Below are 14204 nucleotides of genomic sequence, written 5' to 3'. Positions count from 1 at the left end.
CTGCTGCTCGCAGCACCGTTATATCACTCAGCGCTCGCTGCTGTTATTGAATCCACTTTTTACTGTCCGTGCAATCAAGCTCCTCTGCAGAGCTAGAAAATATCTTCGAACCAGTTTATGTGTTAGGGGATCCTTTGCAGTTGTGACTGTTGCCTCTGTTTTTGTCCTTTGGTTCCTGGGAGCCTTTTACATTTCCATCAGCAACAAATATCTGAACAGGCTTTATTGTAGGAAATACAGGATTAAATAGTTGTCATTATTTATTAGATGTTGTTAAAGATGATCAGATGTTTGTTTAGTTTAATGCTGTGGCTTCAGTCAGCATCACTGTGCTGTATAGTTTTATTTTTCTGATCCTTCTGTTAAAGTTGCTGAATAAAAGCTGGTTGGTCTGCACCTCACCTCTGCCTCGAGCCTCCTTCTTTAAAGCAGCAGAGGCTCTTCATTCAGGTATCACAGCTCGAGTTGTTCTGCAGGAGACCCAGAGTACTGTCCTTGGTCCATAATGACATTAACTTTGATTCATGTCAACACGAATCCTGAACGTCTGTGATGAACACACTATCAGCATCACTGACATATTTCATCATTTAAAAACACTTCCTGTCACTGTGGTGGTTACATTGACATCATGCAGTTTGTGCTTTGACCTCCAGAGGGCGACAAATCAGCACAGACAGAGAGCTCCATTCAAACTTTGCTGCCATCAGGAATAATTCTTCAAATATAATCATCAGTGTTTGAGCAGCTATGATATCAGGGACAATCTAGACATGTGTGACAATACTGAACATGTCACATGACACACCTCAAACATCATGTGATCCACTCTCAGTCTGCACTTTCAGTCATGACTTCATGAATTTATGATCAGTTTACTCCTGAAATATTCAAATGCTGCAGGGTGAAGAACAACAAAGTGCTGACACATGTTTGTGTTTCAAACAAGAAAACCAGCAGAAATAAATCATCTTTGGACAACATGACAGAGATTAGTGAGTTTCCAACTTGCACTTGAATGCAGCACAGACAGATTCTGATGTTCGTGGTTGTAAACGTGTCCTCAAACGCCGCTCTGACTCTTTCCTTCCTGCTCAAAGTTCCTCTTTTCTGAACTTGGTGTTTGTGCCTGACGCTGATCGTCTCCGTGTGGAGCTCCGTGTGAAGGTAACGTTAGCAGTGTGTAATGTTTCCTGGCTAACATCAGCTGTGTGCAGCTCAGTTCCAGCACAAATCTGCCGCTCCATAGTTCACGGTAACGGACTCATGAGGTCGACCGTTAAACGCTCTCCCGCCATTTTGTCTGTGTGCGCGGATGTGTACGTTTTTGTTACCACTGTCATCTCATCAATAGCCTATTTGTAAAAGATCTCTGTTCATAGTTTAGTTGGATTTTAAAACTCTGTAGTTGGACAGTTTTATTTTGGACTGATGCTAAAATTCTTGCTGATTGTTTCTGTCGAGGTTTTGTACTTGACATCCGCCATTTTGGATGTGATAAGCTGTAGAGAGTGCGTCCAAAAAGAGAAACCAGAAAGAGAACCTGTTTTATTAATAACCTCTTGCAAATAGAAGAATATGAAAAAAACAACAACAAATAGGATAAAAACTTTAAATTACTTGAATTTTTAAAACCACCACCATCTGTTAACACAAATTTGATCATTTCAAATTTGTGTTTTCATTTTCTCTTCCCAGTTACTTCTTTCTCATTCTCTTCATTCTCCTTGTCACCTTACGTCTCACTCCTTAACTGAAGTTATAGTTCTAACATAAGAAGTCCCACCAACGTCCTTTATTTAATCTCTGTGTTGTCACAGTTATTATCATCAGATCAGACATGAGACCCAGACAACAACATAAGTTTACAAGCTAACATCATGTCAGCTAACATTAGACGAGAGCATCATAAACTTTAAATTACTTTGCCTCTGATCAACAGTTTGATTACATTCTCACATCACAGGTTTATTTGCTAAGTGTGAGTCCGCCCACATTAGATCCACTTTTCAGCAGGTGGAATAATTTGTAGTATATAGGTAATACATCAACAATGCTGCCGTGGCTAAGTTAGGAATATTTAAAATGTCATTTCCAAAACTTGCATATGATCTGCAATTTGTAGCAGATCTACTGACTGTCACAGAGCAGCTGGAGCAGTCTCGAATGCAGGTCAGTCCACTGCTGCCCCCTGTGGCCAAGTGCCATAGCTACTGCTGGATGAACTCGTGACACATCTGCACCTGTTTCTATGAACACATTGAGTCTGAGTGGCTGCACTTACACTGGTGCATTCAACATATTGAAAGATGGCAGCAATGTGGATTGTCAAGACTCAAACCAACCATTGAGCAAAGACAGCAGCATCACTTGTTTCTGTTTGTTATACAGCCAGATTTACTCGTGACACACATGTGCAGCTGCTTTATCACCTATTCTGAATTTGTTTCAAGCACAATACATTTGTTACACATGTTGGGATATTGTGTTTGTTTTAAATGTTATATACCTGTGTGGTATGTGACTTGTGTTGCCATGACGCCAGGTCTCTCTTGGAAATGAGATTTTTAATCTCAATGAGATTTTTTTTTACCTGGATAAATAAAGGACTAATATATAACTTTCAGTGTTTTCCGGTCTTCCAAAGGAAAAAAAACCTTCAACTACATGACATGCAGTTGTGTATTTGTTTTCACCTTATCATACACTTGAAGTTTTACAAATCACCACTTCTTTAGTGAATATCATTTCAGTCTCAGACAACCTCGTTTCTCTTACAGAGGTTGAATGCACCTTCTGCGGATGGCGGTACCACACAGTGTGCGTGGACTTCCCCTGCACAGAAGGCAACTACAAATGCTGTGAATGCTAAATAAACAGAAACAAATGATCCCTGTTGTCTTTGCTTGATGATTGGTTTGAGTCTTGACAATCCACATTGCTGGCGTTGCATCTTTCAATGCCAGCAATGGCAGGTATCAGTGCTCAAACCTTTTGTGTTTGTTTCCAACAAGTTGCCCACCTCGGGAAACAAAAATGTGTTCTTTTACTTGTCAGATGAACATATGAGACACTTTGACTCTTCAGTGCAGTGTGGAGCCTAACAAAGATCTGTTTTGTGTCCCAGCTGATCAGCAGGAGGAGGAGAGTCTGACGGAGCAGCAGAGGAACATTTTCAGCTACTTGGACTCAGCTCAGCCACTACAGAGGAAACAATGAGCTCAACACAGAAGGTGACAGACAGAGCAGGACCATATGACCAAAGATATTTATCACCATATACATTTGAACATTTGCCATAACGATGTAGCTGACGATAGAATTGACACCAGACAAAATACTTTACAGCTGCACAACTTTATTAAAAAGCCATCAATGTATTTTCACTGAAACAAGCAGCTGTTGTTTATGTGCATTAAAGTTATATAAAAATGTAACAGTGCAAATGCAAATTCCTCGCTGACAGTTTAACCAAAAGGCGTTTCCAGTGGAAACTGGCCGACACATCCTGAGCATAACCATGTATAATATCCACTAAACTTCAGAAGAGGTTATACAGTCGTGGCCAAAAGGTTTGAGAATTGCATAAATATTGGAACCTGGAGAAGTTGCTGCTTAAGTTTTTATAATAGCATTTTGCCTGCACTCCAGAATGTTATGAGGAGTGATCAGATGAACTGCATCGTCCTTCTTTGCCATGAAAACGAACTTAATCCCCAAAAATATATGATATATGAAATATTCCTTTATTGGGTGAGAAAATCAGACCATGTCATAACTGCTGTAAGTCACACAGAATAGATATCAGAGCCTTAAACAGGCTGACTTCTGCTAAATGGGTCAAACTGGGCAGAAAGTCTACAAACACATAACATCCTTATAGAATATGATGTAACACTATAGATCAACTTAGCTCAGAATATATAAAGCATATAAACAGTTACAGCAATATGATGCAACAAACACAGCAGCTACTGATCCAAAATACTCAAAGCTTCATAGAACTGAAACCAACATTTATTTTTAGCTCCATTCTGCTGCTGATACATACTTTAGGTTTCTGAACATTAAACTTGTTGCTGTCTTTCATAGTGTGTAACTTGAAGGCCCTGAGTACTTTCTCCCACTCTGAAAACACTGGGATGATCACATTATTTGAACATTACCTAATAAGACTGATTCAGCACAGACAGTTATGTTAAACTTTCCTAGCAGTCCTTCACAAACAGGGAACAGTCTGTCTATTCTCTCCATCTGTCAGCTGCTGCTGGCTCTTCCTCCTCCTCTTCCTCACACACTGCTGAGTTTGTCCTGGTGGATCATCAGGGCTGCAAAGCCTCACAGATGATGTGCAGCAGTGGCTCCCTCAGTCTGTCCTCACTCTGGACACTTGCAGTCGTCACACATGGAAATCAAATGTGTGATAAGCTGCAGGATTCAGACACAAGTGTAACTTATAAACACATGTTCATACTTTTATTCCACAACCAGAGAGAAAGAAACAGAGAGAGAGTGCAGGACAGACAGACAGGTGACAGTCTCAGGTGTACACACTGCTACACAACAGCACCAGAGAAGCAGGATTTAGTGTTTGTGTTATTACGAGTGTAAACAAGAAGAGTTCCAGATGGTGCAGTGGACACATGTGTGACTGCTGTGATTAAAGCATCTTTCTTTCAGCTTAACGAGTGAACCGTCAGCTCGTTCAAACACACGTTAAAGTGCATTTGGCTCGACACCACCGAACAGAGGCAGCAATATAACACAGCTAACATTAACAGTGCAGTGAATCCTGCTTGTGCCGTGATGTTCAGGACTGCAAACCGAGCAGCATCACTGACTTTCAGCTTGTTGTGTTTGTGGATATATGACTGACTTTAATTATCCACAAAATCATCACATTCTCTGTCAGATTAAGGTCGACTATTGAACGGCGTATATTTTAAAGGCTTTAAAACCAAGTTAACGCTGAAAGTACAAACATCACTAATGTCACATAACTCTGCCGACAAGGCATAGCTATGGCTATGAAATGCTCTTTGTGTATCACTTCTTCATTATGAAAGATGTCATTAATGCACTAGTAATGTCTCATCTGGAGTATTGTTCAATCATTTGGTCAGCAGCTAATAAGACAGATCTTAACAGACTTCAGTTAGTCCAGAATAAGGCGTCCAGATTAGTGTGAAGATGTTCATACTATACTAATATTGATCAAATGCATAATAAACTTTCTTGGCTTCCTGTACAGGCTAAAATATTCTATGGATTACTTGTAGTTCTAAAGAAAGCAATTCTGTTAAACACACCACATTTATTCTACTCAGCTGCAGTATCCAGATGAAATACATCATCATATTACACAGTTTTCAACAAGCTGCAATTTAGTAAATGCTCGAGTTAAAAGTAACGTTTTGTAAAACTGTTACATTTAGAGCAACTTTTAAGTGGAATAAGTTGCCTTAAAAAATTAGAGAATTATTCAAAACTTCAATGAACACTTAAAAGCCGATTTACAGAGCTTTTAGTTGTTGTAAATATTGTAAGACATGATTTGTTTTTGAAATTTGTGTAATGTGCCTCAATGTTATTGATATTATTATTATTATTATTGATTGCTTATATTTGAACAATTGTGAAACCTCACTGTGGATGTAAGAGTGAAATTATGTGGATATCTTGAATCCACTTTATTGTGTAATATTTTATGTGAGTATTTGATGGAAGACGAGCAACATCTGTTGTGGAAGCTAACGGGGTTCCTTTAGAATAAACAAAGATAGGATTTATTATCACTGAATAATTATGTATAGATCTATACAAATTATAGAAATATGTAATAGGAAACAACAAAATAATCTAAATTATAAAATAATGTGTGTGTGTGTGTGTGTGTGTGTGTGTGTGTGTGTGTGTGTGTGTGTGTGTGTGTGTGTGTGTGTGTGTACAATCAGGAGTGATGGGCATGATTTTAGTGTTTTAACAGTCATGAATTATCTTTAACACCAGGTTGGATGTAATGTGTTAGAACTACCAGCAGGTGGGGATAAGAGACCTTTAAGGTGCCACGCTCCACCTTCAGGTTTAAAACTAGTGTTAATGGAGTCTGAAGGTTGAGTTTGTTCCACGACTGCATTTCACTCACTGCCTCTGTTTGTATCTCTGTCACTGCAGGACCAACATGGAGCCAGAAGTCAGCGCTCTCAGGAGGCCGACAAACCTCACAGAAGAAAGGGAGAGAAAAAACACACCTGTGACGAGTGTGGGAAGGGTTTTACTGTGAGGGCTAAACTAAAACGGCATCAGGTCATCCACACTGGAGAGAGACCGTTCAGCTGTGACTTGTGTGGGAAGTCTTTTTCCTTGAAGGATTCCCTAAAACAACACCAACTCATCCACAGTGGAGTTAAAGCGTACAGCTGTGATCAGTGTGGCAGAGCTTTTACTCACAGTAGCCACTTACAGAGTCATCTAGGTACCCACTCTGGAATTAAGCCATACAGCTGTGACGAGTGTGGGAAGGGTTTTACTCTGAAGGCTAAACTAAAACAGCATCAGGTCATCCACACTGGAGAGAGACCGTTCAGCTGTGACTTGTGTGGAAAGTCTTTTTCCTTGAAGGATTCCCTAAAACAACACCAGCTCATCCACAGTGGAGTTAAAGCGTACAGCTGTGATCAGTGTGGCAGAGCTTTTACTCACAGTAGCAGCTTACAGAGTCATCTAGTTACCCACTCTGGAATTAAGCCATACAGCTGTGACATCTGTGGAAAAACTTTCAGCCAGAGAGGGAGCCGAAATATACACCTACGCATTCACACCAGACATGATGTGTACTGCTGTGAACAGTGTGGCAAATACTTTACAACAGACGCACAGTTACAACAACACATATTTACCCACACTGAGGAGAGACCTTATCAATGTGACCTGTGTGAGAAGACTTTTAAATCTCCACATCACCTGAGACGACACCAACAGATCCACACCAGAAAGAGACTCTACAAGTGCAGCTACTGTGAGGTATGTATTTATATTGTTATCTTGTCATTTTAGCCTGACTGTTTGGAACAACTCTGCTCATTAAACTGTGTTAGCATGTTAGCAATTCTACTGCATGGAAAAGCAGCTCTGAGTGATTATTCAGATTTTCCTTTCAGTTATGATTTTAGTATTACTGTAGTATTATGGTGGTAGTATTGTAGTTATTGCAGCCCAGTAAACTGAGTGTGTTAACTGAAACAGTCAAATGTAGTTGGACGTCTGCAGAGATGCTCTTTATTTCAGGCGACGTTCAGGATACAAATGTTGAAGGACTGACTTACACTGTCTTTGTGTCTTTGTTTAGAAGCAGAGCGACACAGATGGATCCAGTTCTCAACCCTGTCATCACTGTGGTGGTGGGAAAGACTTTCATTGTGACCTCTGTGGCAAAACTTTCAGTTGGCAAAAGACCCTAAAAAGACATCAACGTAGACACACTGGAGACAAACTGAAATACTGCAAAGAATGTGGGAGAAGCTTCACCACATCAAGTGAGTTAAAAAAACATGAACTGATTCACAGTGGGGTTAAAAAGCACCTCTGTGATCAGTGTGGGTCATCCTTCACCAGTGCAAGTCATCTTAAATCACACAAACGAGTCCACACAGGAGAGAAACCACACAAGTGCAGACACTGTGAGAGAAGCTTCTCACATTCAGGTAATTGTAACAGGCATGAACGTGCACACATGGAAGGAAACTACAGCTGTGACCAGTGTGACAAGAGCTTCAGGAATCTCAGTTCATACTCTGCACACAAACGATCCCACGTTACTAATAAACTGTTTCACTGTTACCAATGTGCCCAAACATTCACCTCATTGTCTGCTCTGTGCAAACATCAGCGTGATCACTCAGGGCTGAAATCACTCCCATCACTGGATCACAGTGAATCTGAAGACACAGAAAGATCCTCTGGTCAGACTCAAAAAGCTTGAGATCAGGCTCCACAGAGTTCAGATAGAATCATTTAAACTTGTGTTGAACTGAACTGGTTGCTGGGCTGAACTTCTACATAATACAGATCTACATGGGATCTTCTTTTCTGTTGTTTTACTGGGTCAATTTTGTCCTTTTTTCTCTGTTCTGGTTTTGCTCGTCTGTAAATGATTGAAACTCAGTCAAATAGTTCATTGTTCTCCAGCAAAACGTTTTGGAAACTCATGTTTAACCTTTAAAACTCTGACATGTTTTAGCACACAAGGCTTCATCGGGGAGTTCACTCATGATTGGACCATGAGAACAAAGGATTTTAGTTCTTTCAAAGAGAGTCTTGGAGATTTTTGATGTTTCTGTTTTTCTGAAACCACCTGAAAGAAAAACTATTTTTCTTGCTTTATGTAGTGTGGAAGTTTTTAATGTTTCTTCATCTGTGATGTTCTTGAATGTGTTCACGTGAAGATGGTACAAATAAACTGTCCTTTCAGCTTTAGCTCCTAATTTATTCATTATTTATGGATGTAGCACAGCAGCCGTCTCTTGATTAACACATGGAGGGCTCGGGATCTGATGGTGTCATCTCCCTAATTTGCCCACTCAGTAAATCTCACTCATGGCCAAGAAATTGAAATAAACCTTGTTTCCCTGCTGGATAGTGATCCACTGTAACTCTGCTCCTCCTTCCTGTTTAGGATTTCTCTGGCTGAAGTAAAATTCCCTCCATCCATCACTTATCCCAGCTAACCCAAAGTGACGTTCCCCCCCAGGGGAACATAACAAGTGGGGGCTCGTCCGGGATCTTTGAAAAGGGAGTTCTGTGTTGGATTTGGTTTTCTTTTTGATTATCTCGCTTTGGCACCTTTTAGAGATTAATAACTTCCCAGTTAAGGTAGGTGAGTGCCCAGCTGAGCTTTTTAAGTTCCTCCTTCGGGCACTCTTTTGTTATTTTGCCTTTGTTGTTTTTGGAGTAATCCTGGGTGGGGATTAATTCTCTGTCGGGGGTAAGCAATTCAGGGCTCCGGTCGCTGAAGTTCTGCCTTTAAAGTTGCCTCGAGCCCAGCACGCTCCGGAAGATAGACAGGGCAAGGTTTTGGAACTGGGTAAGTTGTTTTGTTAACGTGTGTGTGGCGGGAGGTACGTTGGTCAGCTAAAGTAAGTTGTGTAGTGGTCTGTTAACTGTCTTAATTAGGTTGTGTTTTGTTAACTCTTCACCATCCCCAAAATGGTTGACACAGCTGCTAGTGTACAGGTGTCTAGAGGCTCGTTTGTGAGCAATAACATTCACCTGGTTCCAGACTTCTCTGAATCCAGTGTTCACAGCTTTTTCAGTGTGTTCGAACGCCTGGCAACTGCACTGCAGTGGCCTCAAGATGTGTGGGGGGTGATGTTGCTGTGTCGGTTGACAGGTAAGGCTCAAGAAGCGTGTTCTGGTCTGTCTAGGCAGGACGGCCTGGTTTATGGAAAGATCAAAAGTGCCATCCTCCAAGCCTATGAACTGGTACCTGAGGCCTATAGGCAGCATTTTCGAGGGTTGGAGTTGGCGCAGGGACAGTCTTGACTTCGCCAGGGAGAAGGCGAGGCTCTTTGATAGGTGGTGTGCGGCAAGCCAGGTTAATGATGTGGGGTCCATACGTGAGCTTATGCTGGTGGAGGATTTTAAAAACTCTGTTCCTAAGTCTGTGGCCCTTTATTTAAGTGAACAGAGGGTTACAACTCTACAGCAAGCTGCCACCCTGGCAGATGAGTTTAAGCTGACTCATACAGCAAGTGCGGTAGAACAGGATATCCCTCTGCACTATAGCGCAGCCTGGACAGGTAAAAGTGGGCCAGCTAAGAAGGAAAATGCAGTTATGGTGTTAAGACCTAGGCCCAAACTGTGTTTTTTCTGTCACAAGCCTGGCCATGTGGTTGCCAATTGTGTCAAACTGGCACTCAAACAGAAAGCCCACTCAACACAAAAGGGGCCTGTTTTGAGAAAAGTCAGTCGTGGCTCTCAAACTGACAAGCTTGCCAGGCCTACGGAAAGGCTAAACCTGGAGCATAATTGCTTGGTAGCACCCCGTAATCAGTGTACGAGGCCAACTAACCCTGAGCTGCCGCTGGTTGATCCTTTCTCCGGTTCATGTTCAAAACCACCCTTCAGATCTGCACCCCTTGCTAACAAGTATGTCTGTGTTTCAGCGAAGCCTGCTAGCTGCCTGCTGGGTTCTCCACACGTGATAGTTCGAAGCCCTGGTTATCCCATGGGACACTGTTTCGAGGGTTTGGGGCCACTCTCTGGGAATGTTGTGAACCCACTGAGATGGGATTGGCAGCTCCCGCAGGCAATGCCTAACCGGTGCTATGGGGTTTGGTAGGTGGAAAGCCTGCAATTTCTTCATGAAACGGCTATGGACTCACTTTGTGTTATCGTAAATTTGACAAACCATGGGTTTGCATTTATGTGAGGGGGTGTTACGGCCCTAGCAGGGCCTCTCTCTCTCCTGAGGATGCCTGTGTGGGAGTGTCCCACTACCTCCTGCCCGAGGTGCCACCTTTCCCTCCTGTACAGCTGACTCCCATCAGCAATTAAAGGTATTTAAGCCCAGAGCAGGGTGAGCTCTGGGCCAGAGTGCCATTTGTGTGGGTACAGCCAGTGAGCTGAGTGTTTTTGCGGTGTTTCCAGCTGGTGAGCTGTGTTTTGTGGTTTTCAGCTAGTGAGCTGCGTTTTCCTTTTGACATTTTGCATTACTGACCAACGCCTGAGTTTTGTTTGTGTTACTCTTATGGTGATAGCGGCTTGTCCGTCTCTTTTAGTTTAATTACATCAATAAAACTGTTTTATTTAACTGTTTCGCCTCCTTGACTCCTTTTTCTGACCCGGTCACTTTTGTTACTTCCCCCTCCCCGCCTAGACCCCCACCCCCCACCCCCCAGGGGAACGTAACACAAATGGAAACATGTTTAAAAAACACAATGTGAGAGAGACGTTGAGGTCCTTAGAAGTTACCCTGGGTTTTTCTGTCACCCTGCTAGATGTTACACACCTTGTTATTGGACTGATTTCTACTGCTGGACTACTCCTGCGGAGAGTAACAATACTCTTACTAATTAGCTCCCTTTCACACCTTTGGGGATATTTATTTTTGTGTTTGCAGCGCTGTGAGCCAGAACAGCGAGAGAAAAATCTGCAACAGCGACGAGCCGAATGCTTACGTGAATCGCAGCAGCTGCACATGTGCTACGCTGAATTAGAGGATATCTTTGCTCTGGATTTCTATTTCTACTTTTTCATTTCTATACGATTCTTCTTGCATCTAAACAAAAATGATTCAATTCAGCTTTTACTCACAGTAGCAACTTACAGAGTCATCTAAATACCCACTCTGGAATTAAGCCATACAGCTATGATCAGTGTGGCAGAGCTTTTACTCACAGTAGCAGCTTACAGAGTCATCTAGTTACCCACTCTGGAATTAAGCCATACAGCTGTGACGAGTGTGGGAAGGGTTTTACTGGGAAGGCTGAACTAAAACAGCATCAGTTCATCCACACTGGAGAGAGACCGTTCAGCTGTGACTTGTGTGGAAAGTCTTTTTCCTTCAAGGGTTCCCTAAAAAAACACCAACTCATCCACAGTGGAGTTAAAGCGTACAGCTGTGATCAGTGTGGCAGAGCTTTTACTCAAAGTAGCCACTTACAGAGGCATCTAGTTACCCACTCTGGAATTAAGGCATACAGCTGTGATCAGTGTGGCAGAGCTTTTACTCACAGTAGCAGCTTACAGAGACATCTAGTTACCCACTCTGGAATTAAGCCATACAGCTGTGACATCTGTGGAAAAACTTTCAGCCAGAGAGGGAGACGAAATACACACCTACGCATTCACACCAGACATGATGTGTACTGCTGTGAACAGTGTGGCAAAGAGTTTATAACTCACACACACTTACAACAACACATGTTTACCCACACTGAGGAGAGACCTTATCAATGTGACCTGTGTGAGAAGACTTTTAAATCTCCACGTCACCTGAGACGACAGCAACAGGTCCACACCAGAAAGAGACTCTACAAGTGCAGCTACTGTGAGGTATGTATTTATATTGTTATCTATTCATTTTAGCCTGACTGTTTGGAACAACGGTGGCACGGTGGTTAGCACTGTTGCCGCACAGCAAGAAGGTCCTGAGTTCAATTCCAACATCAGGCCGGGGTCTTTCTGTGTGGAGTTTGCATGTTCTCCCCGTGTTTGCGTGGGTTCCCTCCGGGTACTCCGGCTTCCTCCCACTGTCCAAAGTCATGTAGCTTGTGGGGATAGGTTAATTGGATAATTCAAATTGCCACTAGGTGTGAATGTGAGTGTGAATGGTTGTCTGTCCCTATGTGTTAGCCCTGCGACAGGCTGGCGACCTGTCCAGGGTGTACCCTGCCTCTCGCCCTATGACAGCTGGGATAGGCTCCAGCGCCCCCGCGACCCTGAAAAGGATAAGCGGAAGCGAATGGATGGATGGATGTTTGGAACAACTCTGCTCATTAAATTGTGTTAGCATGTTAGCAATTCTACTGCATGGAAAAGCAGCTCTGAGTGATTATTTAGATTTTCCTTTCAGTTATGATTTTAGTATTACTGTAGTATTATGGTGGTAGTATTGTAGTTATTGCAGCCCAGTAAACTGAGTGTGTTAACTGAAACAGTCAAATGTAGTTGGACGTCTGCAGAGATGCTCTTTATTTCAGGCAACGTTCAGGATACAAATGTTGAAGGACTGACTTACACTGTCTTTGTGTCTTTGTTTAGAAGCAGAGCGACACAGATGGATCCAGTTCTCAACCCTGTCATCACTGTGGTGGTGGGAAAGACTTTCATTGTGACCTCTGTGGCAAAACTTTCAGTCGGCAAAAGACCCTAAAAGTACATCAACGTAGACACACTGGAGACAAACTGAAATACTGCAAAGAATGTGGGAGAAGCTTCACCACATCAAGTGAGTTAAAACAACATGAACTGATTCACAGTGGGGTTAAAAAGCACCTCTGTGATCAGTGTGGGTCATCCTTCACCACTGCATGGAAGCTTAAAACACACAAACGAGTCCACAGAGGAGAGAAACCACACAAGTGCAGACACTGTGAGAGAAGCTTCTCACAGTCAGGTAATTGTAACATTCATGAACGTACACACATGGAAGGAAACTACAGCTGTGACCAGTGTGACAAGAGCTTCAGGAATCTCAGTTCATACTCTGAACACAAACGATCCCACGTTACTAATAAACTGTTTCACTGTTACCAATGTGCCCAAACATTCACCTCATTGTCTGCTCTGTGCAAACATCAGCGTGATCACTCAGGGCTGAAATCACTCCCATCACTGGATCACAGTGAATCTGAAGACACAGAGAGATCCTCTGGTTTCTGTGTCAGACTCAAAAAGCTTGAGATCAGGCTCCACAGAGTTCAGATAGAATCTCCTGTAAAAATCTGATGAGGCAGCTGTGAATCAAACTCTTCCCCTAGTTCCATTTTAAGCTTTCAAAACTGTCCTACTGTAGTGTTCATGTCAAGTGGTTAGCTTTCTTTTCATCAGTTGGTTGAAAACTCTGTTTCCTATTATAAAGTTTTTGTTTTAATGTATTTTGATGCACATAAATGTTTTCTTGTTCGGGTTCTTTATGTTATTGAATCTTGGAAATGTTAAATAAAAAATTCAAATGTTAAATAAAGAAAGATTTTAATGACAAAGATTTGAGCCATGATGTCATTTCCTGTGTTTCAGAGTAAAAACTGAAGTGACAAATGGAAACATGTTTACAGTCACAGTTAGATGAACTGTTTTCAGTGTGTTACAAAATTAATATATTATTAGTGCTTATTTAGTGAATATTGTCACTTGTTTAAACAGGTACATGGAGTTGTTTGCAGTGAAAGTTATTTTTCAACACAGTCAATATTCCTTCTCCTCTACCTGATATCCTTGGAGCATTAAGAAATGAGCCGTCAGAGGGTAACAGTCCAGAAATAATGCTAGACTCACCAACTCTCATCTGTGTCTCAGTCACAAAAAGGAGATCCAATCCATTGGAGGAAAAAATAATTTATAATGAAGCTTTGTTTGCTAAGGACCACGCATTTGTTAGAGTCATCTTCATTGGAGCTGGAGCCTGGGTAGAAGTTGTCGGTGAAGCCCAAGTTAATGGGAGCAAATTCAAAAAGTTTATTCCATGACTCCCACGATGCAAA

At 42.0% G+C, this 14204-nt stretch overlaps 1 long non-coding RNA gene across 1 annotated transcript; it reads left to right on the top strand.

The window, feature by feature from the left end:
* The first annotated feature begins 908 nt into the window (after nucleotides 1-908).
* On the top strand, nucleotides 909-6287 carry LOC147336855 (uncharacterized). The gene is made up of 3 exons (XR_015128651.1): nucleotides 909-1167; nucleotides 3128-3233; nucleotides 6175-6287. It is a non-coding gene; the product is annotated as an uncharacterized LOC147336855 (long non-coding RNA).
* Nucleotides 6288-14204: the final 7917 nt, after the last annotated feature.

The sequence above is a fragment of the Aulonocara sp. 'chitande type north' Nkhata Bay genome, linkage group LG3 (assembly GCF_057382095.1).
Source record: "Aulonocara sp. 'chitande type north' Nkhata Bay isolate Kocher_YH1m ecotype deep benthic linkage group LG3, A_spYH_male_GT1.1, whole genome shotgun sequence".
Taxonomy (NCBI): Eukaryota; Metazoa; Chordata; class Actinopteri; order Cichliformes; family Cichlidae; genus Aulonocara; species Aulonocara sp. 'chitande type north' Nkhata Bay.
The sequence above is the reverse complement of the archived record's forward strand: the minus strand, read 5'-3'. Positions and strand labels throughout refer to the sequence as shown.